Genomic DNA, 13614 nt, shown 5'->3' on the forward strand with positions numbered 1-13614 from the left:
TCCATCTCAGTAACTAGAAATGTACACAGTTGGGTTAGAGACATTAAGCATATCTGATAAGGCTCTGAGCTGAGTTGTGTGGGTTTTCTTTTGTAAAGTTGCCTGTCTACCAAAAGGAGTTACCACACCTCCTGTGCATCGGTCCAGACCAATAAAGATATTATTGTTATCTAAACATCTGACCTCTTATCTTAAAATTTTGGAATCAAAATGGGGAATCGATAATAACCCGGAATAGATATACACAGAATCGGAATTGATAACATTTAATGATACCCAACCCTATTGATAAGTAAACAATGGGACAAAGTCTAGTAGCACAACAAACTTGGCAAAAGCATCATAAAAGACCAACACCTCTGTCTTTATGTTGAATCTTGAGAGTTCAGTATATCTCCCGTTTCAAACAACATTGAAGTATAAACAGTTATTCTAAAAGTTAGCCTGGCTGGTGAAACACATTAATGTTAGCCATTTAACTATTAGCAATTAGACGATAGCCACATTAGCAGTCTATTAAGTTATCATTAAGCTAAAGGGTTGTCAGGATACTAGAATTTCAATGGCTAATAATAAAATAATAATAATAATAAAACGAAAAATGTTAATGTGAGAGCTGAGCAGCAAACGGTATGAGTCCTGCCCATCTGTAACGTTAATAGACTATCAAGTATTTTCCTGGAGATTGGTATCAAGTTTGAAATTCTAGTATCCTGACAACCCTACAGCTAAAATGAAGTAATACTGCTTGACTAATAAAGTTCGTACAACATATTCTACAGTATAACAAACAGGAAAGATCAACAAAAAAACTTAGTTAAATTTTCATTGGAAGCTGCCTTGGGTGCTTTCCCTGGCTTCCCCAGCTCAGTCACAAAGATGAGGTGATAATAAAGTTTTAATGAAAGTCTCTGCCTAGTCATGGGTAGTAGTATCTACTACTGATTTTGCATCAGGGAAACCCATATGGTTTAAAGTGTTCCTCTCGTCAACTCTTCCTCTCTCTAAATGCGTCACATGTGAGTGGGTGTTTGTGAGCTCTGCTGTGAATGGGGTTGCCTCTGAGTCTCACCAGCACTAACACGATTCACTAGTTCCCGGTAAACGTGGCAGACGGCTGCTACCATCTGCTGGTAGCCGCGAATACAACTCTCTCTTACATACTTGTGGTGAAGCGACATCACTCACCATTGCTCCCTGGGTTAAGGCTGCTCGACAGAATAAACAAGAGCAATGTACATGGTCAATTACAGGTTTTTAGTGATCATTTTACATTACATTTCATTTAGCTGCCGCTTCTATTCAAAGCGACTTACAATAGGTGCATTCAACCATGAAAGTACAAACCAAGAACAACAAGAATTAAGCAAGTACAATTATCTTCAAGAAAGCCTAACTACAAAGTGCTATATGTAAGTGCCATATAAGTGCAAGGTTAAAGACCTAAAGAACCTGCGCCGCCTTCTGTTGTGCAGCATGTATCTACAGGAAAAGGTTGTTGAAGTAATGTTGGCAGTAAGGGAGAGTTGACTGCTGAGTCTCACACCCATATCCCAGCAGTCTGGGTGGCGCTTAAGACAGAATTGTCAAAGGTAATAGTCAGGTCGTGGGTGGGCAAGCCTTTCCCTGGAAGGAAAAGTATCTTCAATCAATCTTGTCAAGGTTGATTTTCAGGTGGTGTGCAGACATCCACTGAGAGATGTCAGTCAGACAGGCAGAGATTCATGCTGCTACCTGTGTTTCAGATTGGAAAAAAAAAAGGATTAGTTGGGTGTCATCAGGATAGTTGTGGTAGGAAAGCCATGTAAGTGAATGACAGAGCCGAGAGAGATTGTGTACAGAGATAAGAGGAGGGGACACCCCAGTAGTGAGAAGACAAGGTTCAGACACAGATCCTCTCCAAGTTACCTGGTGACTGTGGTCGTTGAAGTAGGGCGAGAGCAGGGAGAGCGCAGTGCCTGAGACACCCAGATCCTGAATGGAGGAAATACGAATCTGGTGGTTCACTTTGTAAAATGCAGGAGAAGGGTCTAGAAGGATGATGACAGAGGATAGAGAGGCTGCTCTAGCAGTGTGAAGTAGCTGAAACATCACAGCACTGCTTTAGACTAAATTCTGAGATTTACCATAACATGTATTTATTCAGTTGGATGCATCATTTAAAAGAGGATCTGCGATGGCCGGGAATCGAACCCGGGTCAACTGCTTGGAAGGCAGCTATGCTCACCACTATACCACCATCGCTCAGTTGAGAGAAATGCTGGCTGTTGCAAAAATGCAAGACGAGGAATTTGGGAGAGGAGAGGGAGCTCATGACTCCATTACAGCTGCTATATGTGTGAAAGCAAATCCAAAGGTTGGAGAGTTACTCTTACAAATGCAAATAAAGCACATTAAACTGAAAAAAGCTTTAATTGACTTCATGTCTTCGGTATCATATTCCTGACACATAAGTTGTGCCTGTTAGAGGACAAATGTTTATATTTATTTTGCCTTCCACAGCTCAGAACAGTCAGACATTGTTAGCAGGATATAAAGCTGCAAAGGGAGTCTTCCACCGATTAATTTTTTCATGAATTCCCCAGCTACCAGCTCATCACAAAGATGAGTGAGAATAAAGTGTTAATGAAGCTCTCTGCTACATTACTTTTAAATGCTATAAATTCGTCATGGGTAGTATCTACTACTGATTTTGCATAAGCGAAACCCATGTTTTTAAATTGTGAGAAGTGTTCCTCTCTGATCAACTCCTCCTCTCTCTAAATACATCACATATGAGTGGGTGTTTGTGAGCTCTGCTGTGAATGCGGTTGCCTCTGAGTCTCACCAGCACTTACAATGTTCACTAGTTCCCAGTAAACGGGGCAGACGGCTGCTACCATCTGCTGGTAACAGCCAATACAACTCTCTCTTACATACTTGTGGTGAAGCGACATCACTCACCATTGCTCACTGGGTTAACGCTTATTGCTTTCTTTTAAGAAAGTGCTCATTGCTAATTAAATGTGTTTTCTCACATATGCAGGTAAGCTCAGCCTCTTTTATGGCTTTGTCAAGTTGTTTTTTTAATCTTTAGAAATTGTGGCCAATTTTTTATTGTATTTATTTTACCCTGCATAAAGCCATTAACCATGGGATTACTATCCACAAAAAGACAGATTGCTATGCGCTGAGTGACCAGTTTATTAGGTGTCTAACAATTTTATGTAATTTAAGAAATAATAATAAAGGTCTGCAATAACTGTCCTCTTCATATTAAACTTATAATGTTCATTCATGTTGTCAGTGTGTGAGCAGTGGGTATTGGTCATTTTTGAGAATGTAGTAAGTATTGTAAGAATTTACCTAATTTTCGCTGCTCACATGTGACAAAGCCAGATAATGTTAATGGATACACAGAGTTGATGTCTGACCAAAACTACACAAAGATGCCAGAAATTAACTGAAAAATACCAACAGTGACAACACAGCAATGCTTTTGACAAAATTCTGAGGTTTGCCATAACATTGATTTATTAATTTGGATGCATAATTTAAAAGAGTTTCTGCGATTGCCGGGAATCGAACCCGGGTCAACTGCTTGGAAGGCAGCTATGCTCACCACTATACCACCATTGCTCAATTGAGGCTAAATGCTGCTGAGTCATCAAAAAATGCAAGACAAGGAATTGGGGAGAGGAGAGGGCGCTCATGACTCCATTACAACTGCTATTTGTGTGAAAGCAAATCCAAAAGTTGGAGAGTTACACTTACAAATGCAAACAAAGCACATTGAACTGAAAAAAGCTTCAATTGACTCTATGTCCTCGGTATCATATTCCTGACACCTAGGTTGTGCCTGTTGGAGGACAATTGTGTACATTTTGTGGCAAATTTGTATGACGTCATGTCACCGTCACAAAAATAGAGGTAGCTGATTATTATAAGCAGTAGGCCTATATAAACCAGTAAGATATACTATGGGCTGCAGCAGAAATCCTATTTCAAATACATTTCACATGCTTTAGCGCTCAGACCGACACAAAGATGTTGCCTATAATAAAGCATTTGAATATAGTACTACTATAAATACTCACGTTTCAGTTGATCACAGTAAATCTGTTTCTGCAGAATAATAATCTGTGTAACGTTGTCAAGTCAAATGGGTTGGCGAGTGAAATAACTTTACATACAATAAGATATCTTACGTGGGGGAGCTGATTCTCCAAACACACTCATCCTCATAAACTAATGCTTCTCTCTGCTGGGTGCCCCGGATCACGTGGCTTCATGTCGGGTCAATAACTCGCTATTACTGCTGCTAGCATGCCTGCGGGCTAGCCGAGCTAAGCTAACAACCAGGTACAGCAGGTACCTGCGAATCACTACTTACAGATAAATACAATATTAAACATGACTAACCTCATAAACGGGAGCTCACATGTCTTTAGCCCCTCTGTCAGGAGAACAAGCAGAACTTCAAAACTTATTATTCATCCGATGTGAACCTCTCGACAGACTCGGGTGGTGTTCACTGACGGGGGTAGCCTGTTAGCCTGTTAGCTCAGGTGACGCCGAACCGGAAACAGGCTGACGCTGGAGTTGAGTAGCTTGGGAGATTTCGTAGGGCCCATCTGAAAATGGCCACTCTCCCAATGTTAACTGTGGCCTGTGTGGTTCACGCTGATTGGTGTTCCCATGGCACAGGTCTGACGCTTGCCCCGTTGTGCCCAGAGCAGAGAAGGACGGCAAGCGAAAAGCGTTTCACACAGCGAGCACACAGACAGAAACAAACACGAATCAAATTACTCCAAAACAAGACTATAATGCTTGTGAGTCAAGTTTATTCACACACACATTCACGCTACTTTGCATATAAAATAAAAATAAAAAATATTTTTGCCACAAAGTTCAGATGTTCAGCTTTCTGCACAACAGCGCCATCTGGTGGGGCAGTGCCCCACCTTCCCCTAATGTAGAAACGCCACTGATGTATCATCAAATCACTGCAGTGAACGTGACTGTGCCATCAGGCGCACAGGAGATCACTTACAAGAAATTAAGAAACTTTCCAAATAATATCCCAGAGGAGGCAAGGAACCACTGATGTGACGGAATCGGTCCAATGCTCTAAATAAATAAATACTGCCGTGACATTGGTGCAGGGATCTGCTCAATGTGTGCATGCGAATGGAAGGACGAGGAGGAAGCGAGGGTTCAGCGATCTCACACATTGTGTTATCCACAGCAGCGGCAGATTATCAGTGTATTTTCTTTATTAGTGACATCACTGCTGCCCCATAAAATCGCTCTTCACCTCCACCTCACTAACAAACACCTCGATGTCAGTGTCAGAAAGTTTCACATCGCTTTATGCCGTGACTCCGTCAGGACTCACGGTGGAAACCCATTGGTCAGCAGCATCATTTAATATTCATGCCGTGCTTTGCATTGACCATTTATGGTTGAAAGTGGGCGTGTGGAGGGCGGATTTAGAGGCAGATCCACGTACGAACGTTTCTAGGTGGACTGGGATCTATAAAGCGAACATTGCGTTCAGGTGTACGTGTGCACTTTAATAAATCGCAATTATCTTTTGTGTACGCCATTTCCGACTTTCGTGCGTACATACACTTTAAGTAAGAATCCTACGCAGTTTTATAAATGAGACCCCAGAACAGTCAGACCTTGTTAGCAGGACTAAAGCTGCAATAGGAGACTTCAACCGATTATTTTTTTCATGAATTCCCCAGCCACCAGCTCAGTCACAAAGATGAGGTGAGAATAAAGTTTTAATGAAGCTCTCTGCTTCATTACTTTTAAATGTTATAAATAAGCCATGGTTAGTAGTATCTACTACTAATTTTGCATCAGGGAAACCCATTTTTTTTAATTGTGTGAAGTGTTCCTCTCTGATCAACAAGCCCGATAATGTTAATGGGCAGACAAAGTTGATGTCTGACTAAAACAACAAAAAGATGCCAGAGTTTAACTGAAAAATAGCAGCAGTGACAGTACAGCACTGCTTTAGACTAAAGTCTGAGGTTTGATATAACATTGATGTATTCAGTTGGATGCATAATTTAAAAGAGAATTCTGCGATGGCCGGGAATCGAACCCGGGTCAACTGCTTGGAAGGCAGCTATGCTCACCACTATACCACCATCGCTCAGTTGAGAGAAGAAATGCTGCTGACTATGCGGTTTTTGCAAGCCATGGAATTTGGGAAAGGAGACGGAGTTTACAACTCCATTACAACTGCTATGTGTGTGAAAGCAAATTCAAAAATTGGAGCATAACACTTGCAAATGCAAACTTAGCACACTGAACTGAAAAAGCTTTAACTGACTGTATGTATAAATAAGTAAGTAAATAAATAAGTAAATACAGAAATATATAAATAAATACAGAAATGTATATTTCCACATTTATTTATTTCTCTATTTCTGTGTCTGTATGCTAATCAGAAAGGCCGGCCTAACCGCAGTCTCATACAGGATTGGTCACAGGAGTGTAATGATCCAGTCCTACTACTTCTGCCTTTCAATGCTGACTGTTTACAGTAGCTGTTTGCAGTGTTGAGCCAGTTAAGTTTATTTTTTTCTTGGAATGATTCAGGTGTCAGTAGTCCTGACTGTGAGCGTCACGTCTCGTGACTGCAGAATTTGATACATTGTAAACAATGACACAGGCAGAAAAAACGATGTCACGTTGTCGGCAGGATTTGAACCTGCGCGGGGAGACCCCAATGGATTTCTAGTCCATCGCCTTAACCACTCGGCCACGACAACTACAGCTACAGTGAGGTTTGTGTTGTATATAAACATGGAGATTCCCGCCCGCCCCCCCTTGAAGGTGGGGGGGGGAGGTCCCCCTTATTTATTTTATTTTTAATTTTTTAATATAGCGGCAGATCTCTACATAAATCATTTTAAGGTTACATTTCCTATAAAACAGGTCTATAGCTTGCATTTCTGTCTCGACATGGTCGCGCGGTTAGAGTTCTCCTCTGCTCTCTGTAGCGCGCACGGCGGAGTTCCATCCAGATGCGCGCACACACACAGGTGAGCAACCTCCCACCAGCGGACAGAGAGCATCCATCTGAAAACATGTCGCATTAACCACCTGAGAAGCAGTTACAAATATCCGCGTTTTTTAAACACTCCCAGGTGGACATGGTAACAGCCACTCTCAGAGGAGCTCTCCTGCTCCGGGTCCGAGTACAGAAAAGAGCCCACGTGTCGCACGCCCTGCCCCAGACTAGAATCTGCTGTCACCACCGGATGACAGGTTCTGACCCAGCTTGGCTGTCCCCCTGGTTGTAAAAGAATGATCTTGCGCTGTTCTCACGGGACGCGCATTTCTCAGCGCCGGTCGGCCCGCGATTCTGCTTTCTCCGCTTGTTGTATTTAACCGTGAACGCACCTCGCCTCGCAACCTCATCCTGAAACATTATTAACCCCGCTGCGTCACTTCCTTCTATCACTGTTTAATCCATTTTCATCAGACCATTGTTCAAAACCGGCAAATCTGACGTAAAAGGAGTCAGAAATCCAATGTACAGTTCAAAATCATTAAAAGAAACACTTTAACATCATGATTTCTTTAAGTTTTTGTGTCCGTGTCTCCCCTGCCCCCCCCCCCCCCCCCCCCCGCGACGCTCTCCCACCACTGATGCCGCCGCTCCCCCCCCCCAAAGCTGCAAACCTAGGGGAAACACTGTCTTATCAACACTTCCCTGTTAACTGGCTGTTTCCCTTACTCTCTGAAGGAGGCAACAGTAAATCCTCTCCTGAAGAAACCCACCCTCGACCTGTCTGAAGTAAATAACTACAGACCTGTCTCTCTTCTTCCCTTTGTTTCCAAAACTCTCGAGTGCGCTATCTTTAATCAACTCTCCTCCTATCTTAACCACAATACCCTTCTTGACCCTCACCAGTCTGGTTTCAAGGCAGGCCACTCAACTAAGACTGCCCTCCTTGCTGTCTCTGAGCAACTTCACACTGCTAGAGCAGTCTGTCTCCTCTGTCCTTATCCTTCTAGACCTCTATGCTGCATTTGACACAGTGAACCCCCAGATCCTTATTTCCTCCCTTCAGGACCTGGGTGTCTCAGGCTCTGTCCTCTCCCTACTCTCTACCTACCTCAATGACCACACTTATTGGGTGACTTGGATAGGATCTGTGTCTGAACCTTGTCCTCTCACTACTGGGGTCCCTCAAGGATCCTTCCTGGGTCCCCTCCTCTTCTCTCTATACACCATCTCTCTCGGCGCTGTCATTCACTCACACGGCTTTTCCTACCATAGCTATGCTGATGACACCCAACTAATGCTGTCTTTTCCCCCATCTGAAACACAGGTAGCAGCACGAATCTCTGCCTGTCTGACTGACATCTCTCAGTGGATGTCTGCACACCACCTGAAAATGTACCTTGACAAGTCTGAACTTCTTTTCCTCCCAGGGAAAGACTCTCCCACCCATGACCTGACTATTAACTTTGACCACTCCGTGTTTACCCCAACTCAGACTGTCAGGAACCTGTGCCTGACACTCGACAGACAACTCTACGTTACTGCCAACATTACTGTAACAACATAGTCCTGTAGATTCATGCTGTACAATATCAGGAGAATACGCCCCCTTCTCACTCAGAAGGCGGTGCAATACTCCCCTCCTCCGCTCCCTTCACTGGTTACCAGTGGCTGCCCGCATCCGTTTCAAAACATTGGTACTTGCGTATGGTGCTGTGAACGGATCAGATCAAGTTTACATCCAGGACATGGTCAAACGTTAAACCCCAGCCCATGGCAACCATTATCAAACCTTTTAAATAGCATTTGACCATTACATCTAGTTTTTTGCTGTAATGGCTGTACACTTGTATTTTTTAATCTGATGGATGACAGGTTATTACTAGCATGTCAATGTTGTGTCTAACTGTGTATTTAAAATTTCACTCTTCCTTTTGATAACTGTACATGTTGTTCTAGTGCAGGATTGGATGGATTCTTAACACTCACACATATAAAAAGAACTCTGCGTTGTCGGCAGGATTCTACTTCAGGATGCTGATATGTTCTTCACAGGAAAAGGTATCATGTTATTTGTCTGGACTACATGCAAATATGGAGGACCATACATGACTTAAGTATAAATAAATAAATAAATGTAGAAATAAATAAATAAATAAAAAAAAGGAAATAAATTAATTAATACGGAAATAAATAAATAAATACGTTACTAACAACAGAAATGTCTAAATAAATGTATTAAATATATTTGCACATTTATTTATTCCCTGATTTATATTTTTCACGTTTTCAATCACCTTATGCTAATGAGAAAGGCGGGCCTAACCGCAGTCTCATGCAGGATTGGTCACAGGAGAGTAATGATCCAGTCTTTCAATGCTGACTGGTGTCCAGTAGCTGTTTGCAGTGTTGAGCCAGTTCACACTTAAAATGAACTAGTTCAAGTTCAGAGGGTTAGTTCAGGTTATTTTTTATTGGGATGATTAAGGTGTCAGTAATCCTGACTGTGAGCGTCACGTCTCGTGTTCTCCTGAGCACAAGGAGCGAGCAGAGAGGAGGAGGAAGCAGAAACTCCAGCTCGGAAAAAAACAAGCCTGCAGCTTCTGCTCTGCCCATGAAGCAGCTGATCTCTGAGCAGAAGTGACCAGCGAAACTCGGTGTTTTCACTGTTTTACAAAGTCACTCAGCAGCTGCATCGCGGTGACGAGCTCAAGTCTCAGTTTCTGTCTCTGTGCGAGTGTGTGGCACTGAGGGGGGCGGAGCCACGGGGCCTGTGTGTGCGTGTGTGTGTGTAGCTCAGTTGACCAATCCTGCTCGAGACTGAGTTTGGGACCTCCTACCTCATTTACATATGAGACAATTAAATGTGGAATTAAATAAATGTAGAAATACATAAAAGTTGCGATAGATAAATAAATAAATGAATAAATGTGTTAAACTTATTCCCACATTTATTTCAACTTTTATTTTTTTCAACACATTTATATTTCCACATTTAATTGTCTCATATGTAAATGAGGTAGGAGGTCCCAATCTCAGTCTCCAGCAGGATTGGTCAACTGAGCTATACACACACACGCACACACAGGCCCCGTGGCTCCGCCACCCTCAGTGCCACACACTCGCACAGAGACAGAAACTGAGACTTGAGCTCGTCACCGCGATGCAGCTGCTGAGTGACTTTGTAAAACAGTGAAAACACCGAGTTTCGCTGGTCACATCTGCTCAGAGATCAGCTGCTTCATGGGCAGAGCAGAAGCTGCAGGCTTGTTTTTTTGCCGAGCAGGAGTTTCTGCTTCCTCCTCCTCTCTGCGCTCTCCTTGTGCTCAGGAGAACACGAGACGTGACGCTCACAGTCAGGATTACTGACACCTTAATCATCCCAATAAAAAATAACCTGAACTAACCCTCTGAACTTGAACTAGTTCATTTTAATTGTGAACTGGCTCAACACTGCAAACAGCTACTGGACACCAGTCAGCATTGAAAGGCTGGATCATTACACTCCTGTGACCAATCCTGCATGAGACTGCGGTTAGGCCCGCCTTTCTCATTAGCATAAGGTGATTGAAAACGTGAAAAATATAAATCAGGGAATAAATAAATGTGCAAATATATTTAAGACATTTATTTAGACATTTCTGTTGTTAGTAACGTATTTATTTATTTCCGTATTAATTAATTTATTTCCTTTTTCATTTATTTATTTATGTATTTATTTCTACATTTATTTATTTATACTTATGTCATGTATGGTCCTCCATATTCAAAAGGTTTCATTGCCATGAAGACCTAAAAACCCAAGTCTGCTAAAACAATTGATGTATTAATGCTCACCACTACACTCCAACAAAACATAAAGTGTATAGAAGTAACCTTAAATAATAAGGAGCAATGACAGGTTATTAGCATGTCAGTGTTGTGTCTAACTGTGTATTTAAATTTTCGCTCTTCCTTTTGATAACTGTAGATGTGGTTCTAATTCAGGATTGGGTGGATTCTAAGACTCACACATAGAAAATGAAGTCTGCGTTGTCGGCAGGATTCGAACCTGCGCGGGGAGACCCCAATGGATTTCTAGTCCATCGCCTTAACCACTCGGCCACGACAACCACATTCTATAATGGGTTTGTGTTGTAGAGAACCATGGACATTCTACTTCAGGATGCTGATGTGTCCTTCAGCGGAAAAGGTATCATGGTATTAATGCTCACCGCCTTAACCACTCGGCCACGACAACTACATTCTAAATCGGGTTTGTGTTGTACCGAACCATGGACATTCTACTTCAGGATGCCTTAACCACTCGGCCACGACAACTCCCAAAGTATGTTTACTAATGTTGTAGGAGATCAAGGACGTAATAGGGCTGGTATTTGTTAGTCTTCTAGTCCTGCCAAAAACCTGATGACGTTGAGATACAAAACTGTTGAGATGTCCCTAACATCTGCTGCTCATCCCTGTAAACTGCTGGTGGTTAACAAATTATCAAACTATTTGCAGAGGATCTTCAGATTAACCAACGTATGGTCAGCACCTTATCCTACATTTTAAATTGACAAGACCTTTTAGTAAAAATGTCCTAACCGGGGCTGGAAGGGGAACTGGACGGGATCCAAGTGTGGCCTGACCATTGGCCTGAGCCACCAGTTTGTAGTACTTGGAGCCACTGGGACGCGCGTCTTCAGCACAAGAACGAGACTCAGGCTCAGGTTGAAGACACGGTGATGCACTCCACAGGGCTCGGGGGCACAGGTTTTGAGCACCTAGGGGCTGACACCATCAGGGCCCGCAGCCTTGCATGAGTGGAGTTTCCTAAGCTGTCTTCTAACATGGTAAGGTGTGAAGGACACTATAGAGGATGCAGGCTGGGGAGAAAGAGGGCTGGGGTCGTCAGGAAGAAGACAGTCAACTTGTGAGCCAGAGGAGGAGTGAGGTAGGAGGGGGAGGGGGACCCTCACAGCAATTTGGGGGAGGGGGGAGAATTGGTGTTTGGGGACAGACCGCAAAAGAGAAAAAAGTAGATTCAATTCATTGGCCATGTCCAAGCTGGGGGGGGGGGGGGTAAGTCATGGTTTTGACGTATACTCAGTGAAACACTGTGTTGAAGGAGCGTTCTGATGTCTGAGTGTCAGTGAAGGGGTCGGGGTGGGACATGTGACTGTGTGGACCAATAGGATGGGCTTGTCCGGGGATCGGGGCTCAATGAGGAATTAAAGTGTTGACGGAAGAAGCTATGTTATTCAGCGACCCTCGGAAGAGGCACAATTTCTTACGGTGTTTCTGAGTTGTTTAAAGTTTTATTAAGGTGTACGGTGACAAGGACGGTTCAATAAACGACCTGAACATCAGTTAAGTCTCATCAATCTTTCGGGGGATCTGCTACACCGTCTTTGGTATCATGTTTCTGGTGCATAACATTTTTTTTTTTTTTTTTTAAATAAATAAACAAGCGACGCTTAGCCTTGCGGGGGGGGGGGGGGGAAGCCTGGCGGCCCGCCAGGCCTATAAAGCACTGGAGGAAACCCTGGGATGCAACTTAATTTGTCAAAGGAAAAAAACAAAAAAATTGGAAAATATAAGAAAAAGACCAGGAGCAACTGTAACAGCCTGTATACATTGTGGCGCATACGCACAAGATGGGCAACCATTATCAATTTACCATTACATCTAGTTTTTTGCTGTACTGGTTGTAAAATTGTATTTTTTAATCTGATGGATTCCAGAGAGTCAGACCATCACGCAAAAAAAGAACTCTGCGTTGTCGGCAGGATTCGAACCTGCGCGGGGAGACCCCAATGGATTTCTAGTCCATCGCCTTAACCACTCGACAACTGCATTTTGTTGTGGGTTTGTGTTGGACCGGACCATGGACATTCTACTTCAGGATGCTGATATGACCTTCACAGGAAAAGGTATCATGGTATTTGTCTGGACTAAATGCAAAGGGTTTCATTGCCATGAAGTCCTAAAAACCCAATTCTGCTAAAACAATTGATGTATTTATGCTCACCAGTACACCACAACAAAACATAAAGTGTATAGAAATAACCTTGAATGATACGGAGCAGCGACAGGTTATTAGCATGTCAATGTTGTGTCTAACTGTGTATTTAAATCTTCACTTTTCCTTTTGATAACTGTACATGTGTATGGAGGACCATACATGACTTAAGTATAAATAAATAAATACAGAAATAAATAAATAAATACAGAAATAAATAAATAAATACAGAAATAAAAAAGGAAATAAATTAATTAATACAGAAATAAATAAATAAATACGTTAATAACAGATATGTCTAAATAAATGTCTTAAATATATTTGCACATTTATTTATTCCCTGATTTATATTTTTCACGTTTTCAATCACCTTATGCTAATGAGAAAGGCGGGCCTAACCGCAGTCTTGAGCAGTATTGGTCAACTGAGCTAGACACACACACGCACACACAGGCCCCGTGGCTCCGCCCCCCTCAGTGCCACACACTCGCACAGAGACAGAAGCAGTGACTGAGACTTGAGCTCGTCACCGTGAAGCAGCTGCATAGTGACTTTGTAAAACAGTGGAAACAGTGAAAACAGCGAGTTTCTCTGGTCA

At 42.6% G+C, this 13614-nt stretch overlaps 5 non-coding genes across 5 annotated transcripts; all 5 read right to left on the minus strand.

Annotated features, from left to right (window-relative positions):
* Positions 1-2172: 2172 nt before the first annotated feature.
* Positions 2173-2244, minus strand: trnag-ucc (transfer RNA glycine (anticodon UCC)). The gene has a single exon. It is a non-coding gene; the product is annotated as a tRNA-Gly (tRNA).
* A 3832-nt stretch (positions 2245-6076) lies between these two features.
* Positions 6077-6148, minus strand: trnag-ucc (transfer RNA glycine (anticodon UCC)). Its single transcript has one exon. It is a non-coding gene; the product is annotated as a tRNA-Gly (tRNA).
* Positions 6149-6688: 540 nt separating this feature from the next.
* On the minus strand, positions 6689-6770 carry trnas-aga (transfer RNA serine (anticodon AGA)). The gene has a single exon. It is a non-coding gene; the product is annotated as a tRNA-Ser (tRNA).
* A 4272-nt stretch (positions 6771-11042) lies between these two features.
* trnas-aga (transfer RNA serine (anticodon AGA)) lies at positions 11043-11124 on the minus strand. Its single transcript has one exon. It is a non-coding gene; the product is annotated as a tRNA-Ser (tRNA).
* Positions 11125-12771: 1647 nt separating this feature from the next.
* trnas-aga (transfer RNA serine (anticodon AGA)) lies at positions 12772-12850 on the minus strand. The gene has a single exon. It is a non-coding gene; the product is annotated as a tRNA-Ser (tRNA).
* Between the last annotated feature and the right edge of the window lie 764 nt (positions 12851-13614).

Source organism: Limanda limanda, chromosome 20 (assembly GCF_963576545.1).
Source record: "Limanda limanda chromosome 20, fLimLim1.1, whole genome shotgun sequence".
Lineage (NCBI taxonomy): Eukaryota > Metazoa > Chordata > Actinopteri > Pleuronectiformes > Pleuronectidae > Limanda > Limanda limanda.